This window comes from Benincasa hispida, chromosome 11 (assembly GCF_027475165.1).
Source record: "Benincasa hispida cultivar pf3 chromosome 11, pf3_genome.v1.1, whole genome shotgun sequence".
Lineage (NCBI taxonomy): Eukaryota > Viridiplantae > Streptophyta > Magnoliopsida > Cucurbitales > Cucurbitaceae > Benincasa > Benincasa hispida.
This window is the reverse complement of record NC_143488.1, coordinates 67,218,534-67,225,704: the sequence shown is the minus strand read 5'-3', so window position 1 is coordinate 67,225,704 and position 7,171 is coordinate 67,218,534.

The window sequence follows — 7,171 nt, the reverse complement described above, 5'->3', positions numbered from 1 at the left end:
GATACATCTAGTAGAGGATTGATGTAAATGAGATTTACATTAAGTACCATGAAATAGTAAAAGAACTATGCTTTATATGTTTCATAAGATGAAATATTAAAACTATAGGTTATAAATATAGTATGATAAGTTGGCTATCATTTATATTTATAATAATATTAATTATTGGATAATTAATTCTTTTTCTTTAACAACCAATTGAGTGGGTGGTTATTGGATTTTCATGGTAACCGTGAGATAAAAGAAAATTGGTTTTCCTAATTTTAGTAAGATTGACAAACTGTTGAAAAGTTTTCATAAAAAAATTTTTTGAATTTTCTCTCTCGCGTAAAAGGATCTCATGGAGTCGTCAAGTAAACACAGATTTACTAAACGACGACTTAGGCTAGCTAAACGATCGTACAGTGGCAAGCTAAACAATCATACATTATTTATTAAACGATTACATAGTTTTGTTAGACGATTGCTTGCCCAAATTAAACGATCGTATAGTGGCTGTAGGCAACAGACTGAGCTAAACGATGAGCTAAACGATCGCATAGCTTTTGCTAGACGATCGCTTAGCTTTAGTTAAACGATTGGACATCGACCTATACGATAGTCTCCGCCATCTCCCACTTGCTCAGTCGTGTACACGATCGGTGTTTCTCCTTCATCTGCCTCATACCAAGTCCGAACAGAGCCCACCCTCTGGATTTTAACACCGAGAATACCAAGGTAGCCTTGTTGGTGGTGTCATACTCAACTCGACACCGTCGAGGTTCTTGAAGGCCATTTTTGTTGCTGAAAAGTTTGTGACCGAGGCGATCATTGAAGACGAGTGCGAAAAGTTCGTGTTGTGTTGCGGTCGTGTAGATCGAGCGTTTGTGGTTGTTGTTGTTCGAGCGGTCGTGCACAAAAGAGCGTGGAGACGCATCTTCAAATGTTTGTAAAGTTTTTCTCTTTGTTCATTTGAGTTTTTCATGTTGTAATTTCTATATCGATTGTATAACCGTTTGTTTCGTATTGACTGTAAATGTATTGTTCATTCTTGATTATGATTTGGAATAATCTTATTTCTGTTACTCATGGAAATCTCGAACTCGATTTCCTTCAATTGGTATCAGAGCCAGGTTCTCTGATATTCCAAATTATAACTCTGAATTGAACGCATTTTACAGTCGCGGTGGGTTTCTGCATTTATGGTTAAACGTTTTCTGCATCTATGATTATGTTGATGAATGTTTCAGGTTTAAATTGTCTTTTTGTTAAATCTTTAGGTATTAAAAAGTGTTAATTGTAAGGGCCCCTGTGTTTTTGGGTGAATATAACATCACAATCGAGTCTATAATTCAAAATGTTTGATTTCGTCGAGTCGTTCGTGATGAAGCTTCGGCACATGGAGATGCGGTTCTCAACAAAGAAGAAGATCAAGCGTTGGTTAGATCATGTAGCCTCAGGTAAACGATCGTTGGATTTAACTAAGCGATCGTTTAGATTTTTCTAGATGATCGTATAGTACATTCTAATTGATCGTTTAGCTAATGCTAAGCGATGGGGTAAATCATTTACCATATCGCGTAGCGTTGATTGCCCGATTGCGTAGGTGCTGGAGGTAGACGATCGTAGTGGGAGCATGCGATACTCATCGTTTAATAGAAGGCGCGTGCTAGACGATCGTGTAGTTAGCAAGCTTCATCGCTTAATTAATACCTATGCGATTGCGCATATGCGATACAGAGGCGCTAGTTAAGCGATTGCTTAGGCAATGGTGCTTCGCGGCATCATAGTCGTTTAGACAATCACGAAAGGCGGGAATTTTGTGGAGCATGCTAAGTGGTTGTGTACTTCAAGCTTTATCGCTTAGTAAAGGTACACGACTGTGTAGTAATAGCTAAACGATCGTTAAGCTCTGGGAGCACTGGTAAGCGATAGAACGAAGTGTTTGTTTTATCGTGTAGATGATCGAGAGGTGATTACTACACAATGGTTGGAGAAGCGATGCTTTTCCTGAGCGGTTCAAGACTCAGTTCGCCTGTTTGAATCGGAGACTCCTTGTCTTTGTAATAGTTGACTTTATTTTTTGTGTTTTTAAGGCAATTTTACCCAGTTCATCAACTTTGGTTGCTTATACATGTGATGTATGGTGCTTATATGTCAAAGTGTTTGTGATATAGTTAAAACCCACCTTAGGTTGTGCAATTATTCATGCATCATGTATTATAAATGTTATAATATTGCATGTAGAAATTACTTGAAAGCATGTGCATGCATCATGAAATATAAGAGTTATATTTTGCATGCAGTGACCATTCTCATGCATCATCCTTTTATTATAAATGTTATAGTCTAAGGGTGAATAGAAGCATGTTTTGCTTGTTTCATTGTTGTTTTGTATAAGCGTTATATAAAAGAAGTAGCAATGAATGGACAATGCATTGAGCATGACACTTAAGTTGTTTATAAGCGTTATGAATGTCTTTCATGTGTTCGCTTAGCATTGTGGTTGTTTCCGTTTATAAGTGATATAAATGAAATTAGACCTAAAATCAATAATTAAGAGTTGCATGCGGACTTAGGGCGAACTCATTTTTTTAAAAGCATTTTAAACTTAGATTGAGATAGACCTAAGTTCAAGTGGTTCTAAAGAGTTTAGTAACCTAGATTAATCTTTTAAAATCAGTTTAATAGGATTAAATTGGTTGAATAAAAGATTAAATTTGTTGTAAACCTATCTATAGGGGACCTTTTGTCTAAGACGGGTTCTGGCTAGACTGGGGTTCTTAAGTTGACGGAAACGTAGCACCCCTACCTGGGAACCTACCTGGAAAGGTGAATTAGATAGATTTTCAGCAAGCATGCAATGATTTGGTCCAAGATTCTGTTAAAGAATTTAATGGATGATGATCAAAAGTTGTTCAACTATCCAAGGTAAATGTTATTCTTGGGCAAACCTAAAGTCACTTAGTTAAAATCCTTAGCCGTGTTTTTCCTAAGTAAGTTAAATCCTAAGTTATAAAATACTCAGTGGGAGGAAGAGGCGTATCAGATATGTCTATGATTCCACTCACGTTTCTCCTTGTATGTTCACGCTGTGAGATTCATGCTTGGCCTCATGGTGCCCAGGATGCATCCCCCTTCGGATGGTGTTTGCATGAGTCAATATCAAGGTGAATTAAGAGAGTGTTTAAAGTAAGTGGGTGAAGGGTGTTTTTCAACACGTCCTATGGTCTCTATCATTGGTTCACACGTGAGATCATTCTGTACTCCCTCATGTCGCCTTTGGTGTGTCCCCTTTTGGATGGGTTTTGGGCAGTTGCTCAATATCAAAGTGAACTCCATAAATGGATAGGGTCGATTTAGGTTTTGTCCCAATCGAATTTTTTCCCTTCGGATTAGCCTTTTGGGACGGACCTCTAGGGCTTAAAATGGCGAGTCACACTTACAAGAGATTGTTAAGTAAGTTATGATCTCTTGGAAAAATCAATGATGACTAGTCATTATAGGAGCAAGAGTTATTCTGATATTAATGATTGGTTGAGAACTTCTCAATTCAGAAGAGGGATAACTGACCTCCCTTCGACGGCTTTTGTCCTAAACCTTTGAAGGTCATTGCGAAACTAGATGTCACACGGGGTTCATGTTAGTTTAGCTAAAACTTTATTGGATGTTGTTTTGTTTTACAACAGGTATTTGCTTAAAACCTAACGTAGGTCAATGTGTTTTTCTTTTCAGCAACTCGTTAGTATTTCCGTTTAAAGCTTTTAAAAATGACCGATTACTTACAATGGAAAGAATCATGTGAAACGAATTTCGTGGAAAACAACCTCGATCCCACTACTCTCCAAAAGAGGAGACAAGACAGTAAATATGATTTATTGCTCTTGGAAACGTTTCTGGTAGAGAATGATGATTCTGCCTGGATCCTAGATTTAAGTGCTACCAATCATGTAAGTTCCCCTTACTAAGGATTTAGTTCCTGGCAAACGTTGCCACAGGGAGACATGACTCTTCGAGTCGGTACTGGTGAGGTTGTTTCAGCTGTTGTTGTAGGTAGGCTGAAGTTATTTGTTGACAAGAAATATTATCTATTACTGGATAATTTTTTGTAGTTCCTCATATTAAGAGGAACTTAATCTCAGTTTCTTGTTTCATTAAACAAGGCTACACCGTCTCCTTTTCTGAGAATAAAGTGTTTATTTTCAAGAATGGCATGGAGATTGGTCATGGTTCAATGGAAAATAACTTATATGTACTAAGGCCGTAAGTCATAAAAGCCTTGTTTAACATTGAAATATTCAGTACGGCAACAACAGCTAAAAGACCAAAGGTTTCTCTAAAGGAAAACACCCATCTTTGGCATCTTAGGTTAGGTAACATCAACCTCAATATGGTTGAGAAGTTTGTGAAAAGTGGACTTCTAAAAAGTTTAGAAGAAAACTCCTTGTCAGTGTATGAATCATGCCTCGAAGGCAAGATGACTAAATGACCTTTTACTAGAAAAGGTTACAAAGCCAAGGAAGCCTTGGAGCTTATACATTCAAACCTTTGCGGTCCGATGAATGTTAGAGCTCGAGGTGTGTATGAATATTTCATCTTTTTCATAGATGATTATTCAAGGTTTGGGTATCTCTTCCTAATGCAATGTAAGTTTGAAGCCCTTGACAAGTTCAAGGAGTATAAGCCTGAATTTGAAAACTTATTAGGTAAGAAAATAAAACCACTACGATCTGATCGTGGTGGAGAATATATGGACCTCCAATTCCAGAACTATATGATAGAACATGGGATTGCGTCCCAACTCTCACCCCTGGTACACCTCAGCAGAATGGTGTATTAGAAAGGAGAAACAAAACCTTGTTGGACATGGTTCAGTCTATGATGAGTTATGCTCATCTTCCAGACTCGTTTTGGGGTTATGCAGTATAAACTACATGTTATATCCTGAACAACATTCCCTCGAAAAGTGTTTCTAAAACACCTTTTGAGTTATGGAGAGGCTGTAAAGGTAATTTACGCCACTTTAGGATTTGGGGTTGTCTGGCACATGTGCTAGCGACTAACCCAAAGAAGTTGGAACCGCGTTCGAAAGTTTGCCTCTTTGTAGGCTATCCCAAGGAAACGAGAGGTGGATACTTCTATGATCCAAGTCCATTAATGTTATCTTCTTAGAAAAAGATTACATAAGGGATCATAAGCCACGAAGTCAGCTCGTTTTACGTGAGATCTCTAGTGAGACTGAGACTGCTGAGGGTTCAACAAGAGTTGTTGAACAGGCTGACAGATCAACAAGAGTTGTTGAGGTCGGGACGTCTAGTCAACCAGCTCAAGAATTGAGACGTCTTCGACGTAGTGAGAGGGTTATGAACCCACCGGATCGCTACATGGGTTTGACTGAAGCCCAAAACGTCATTACGAGTGATGGGGTCGAGGATTCGTTGTCTTTTAAGAAAGCAATGGAGGATGTTGACAAAGATGAATGGGTTAAAGCCATGAACCAGGAAATGGAGTCTATGTACTTCAATAACATCTGGGAGCTTGTTGATCCACCTGATGGGGTAAGACCTAATGGGTGTAAGTGAATCTATAAGTGAAAGAGAGGTGTAGATGGAAAGGTACAAACCTTTAAGGCTAGACTCGTGGAAAAGGGTTATACTCAGGTTGAGGGAGTTGAATATGAGGAAACTTTCTCACCTGTTGTCATGCTGAAGTCCATCAGAATTCTCCTATCCATAGCCACATTTTATGATTATGAAATATGGAATTTGGACATCAAAACTGCCTTTCTTAATGGTGAGAAGACCATCTATATGACTCAATCAGAGATGTTCATCGTTCCAGATCAAAAGCAAAGAGTTTGCAAGCTTAATAGGTCCATTTATGGGTTGAAACAAGCATCTAGATCTTGGAACATCAGATTTGACACTGTTGTCAAGTCGTTTGGCTTTGACTAGAACATTGATGACCCTTGTGTTTACAAGAAGATCATCAACAACTCAGTAGCTTTCCTGGTACTGTTTGTGGATGATATCCTACTCATTGGTAATGATGTAGGGTATCTAACTGACATTAAGGAGTGGCTAGCTGCCCAGTTCCAAATGAAAGATTTGGGTGAGGCACAGTATGTTCTAGGGATCCAGATTATTTGGGATCAAAAAAACAAATGGTTAGCCCTGTCTCAGGCATCGTACATTGATCAAATGTTGATCAGTTATAGGATGTAGGATTCTAAGAGGGATTTGTTACCCTTCAGGCATGGAATCATTCTGTCTAAGGATCAATGTCCTAAGACACCTTAAGAGGTTGAGGAGATGAGACGGATTCCCTATGCTTCTGCTGTAGGAAGCTTGATGTATATAATGTTGTGTACTCGACCCGACATTTGCTATGCAGTAGGGATTGTCAATCAATATTAGTCTAATCCAGGATTTGATCACTGGACGGTGGTCAAGATGATCCTCAAGTATCTTTGGAGAATGATGGACTACCTGCTTGTGTATGGAGATAAGGATCTGATCCTTATAGGATACACGAACTCTGACTTTCAGACCGATCGAGATTCTCACAAATTAACATCGGGGTCAGTGTTTACTCTGAATGGAGGGGTTGTAGTCTGGAGAAGCATCAAGTAAGGATGCATTGCAGACTCCACTATGGAAGCCGAATACGTAGTGGCTTATGAAGCAGCTGGATGAGGAAGTTCCTTTCAGATTTGGAAGTTGTTCCAGATATAGATTTGACTATCACTCTTTATTGTGATAATAGCGGGGGCTATGGAAAATTCGAAGGAGCCTCGGAGTCATCGTCGGGGTAAGTACATAGAACGGAAATATCACCTGATCAGGGAGATTGTGCATCGCAGTGATGTGATAGTCACGAAGATCGTATCGGAGCACAACGTTGTTGATCCCTTTACAAAGGCCCTCACGGCTAAAATGTTCGGGGGTCACCTGGAGAGTCTGGGTTCGGGGACATGTGGCATCTTGTCTAGGGCAAGTGGGAGATGATACTGAGTATGCCCTAGTTTATCGTATATTGTACAATTTTATATTGTACTGTACATTAGTCTCCCGAGTCATTAGGAAAAGTGGGAGATTGTTGGGATTCCTCGAAATGAGAAAGAAGATGGTACATTCGAATTGTATTATTTAAGTGCTTATTGAGTCTCATTGTTTTGTAAAGATACACATTG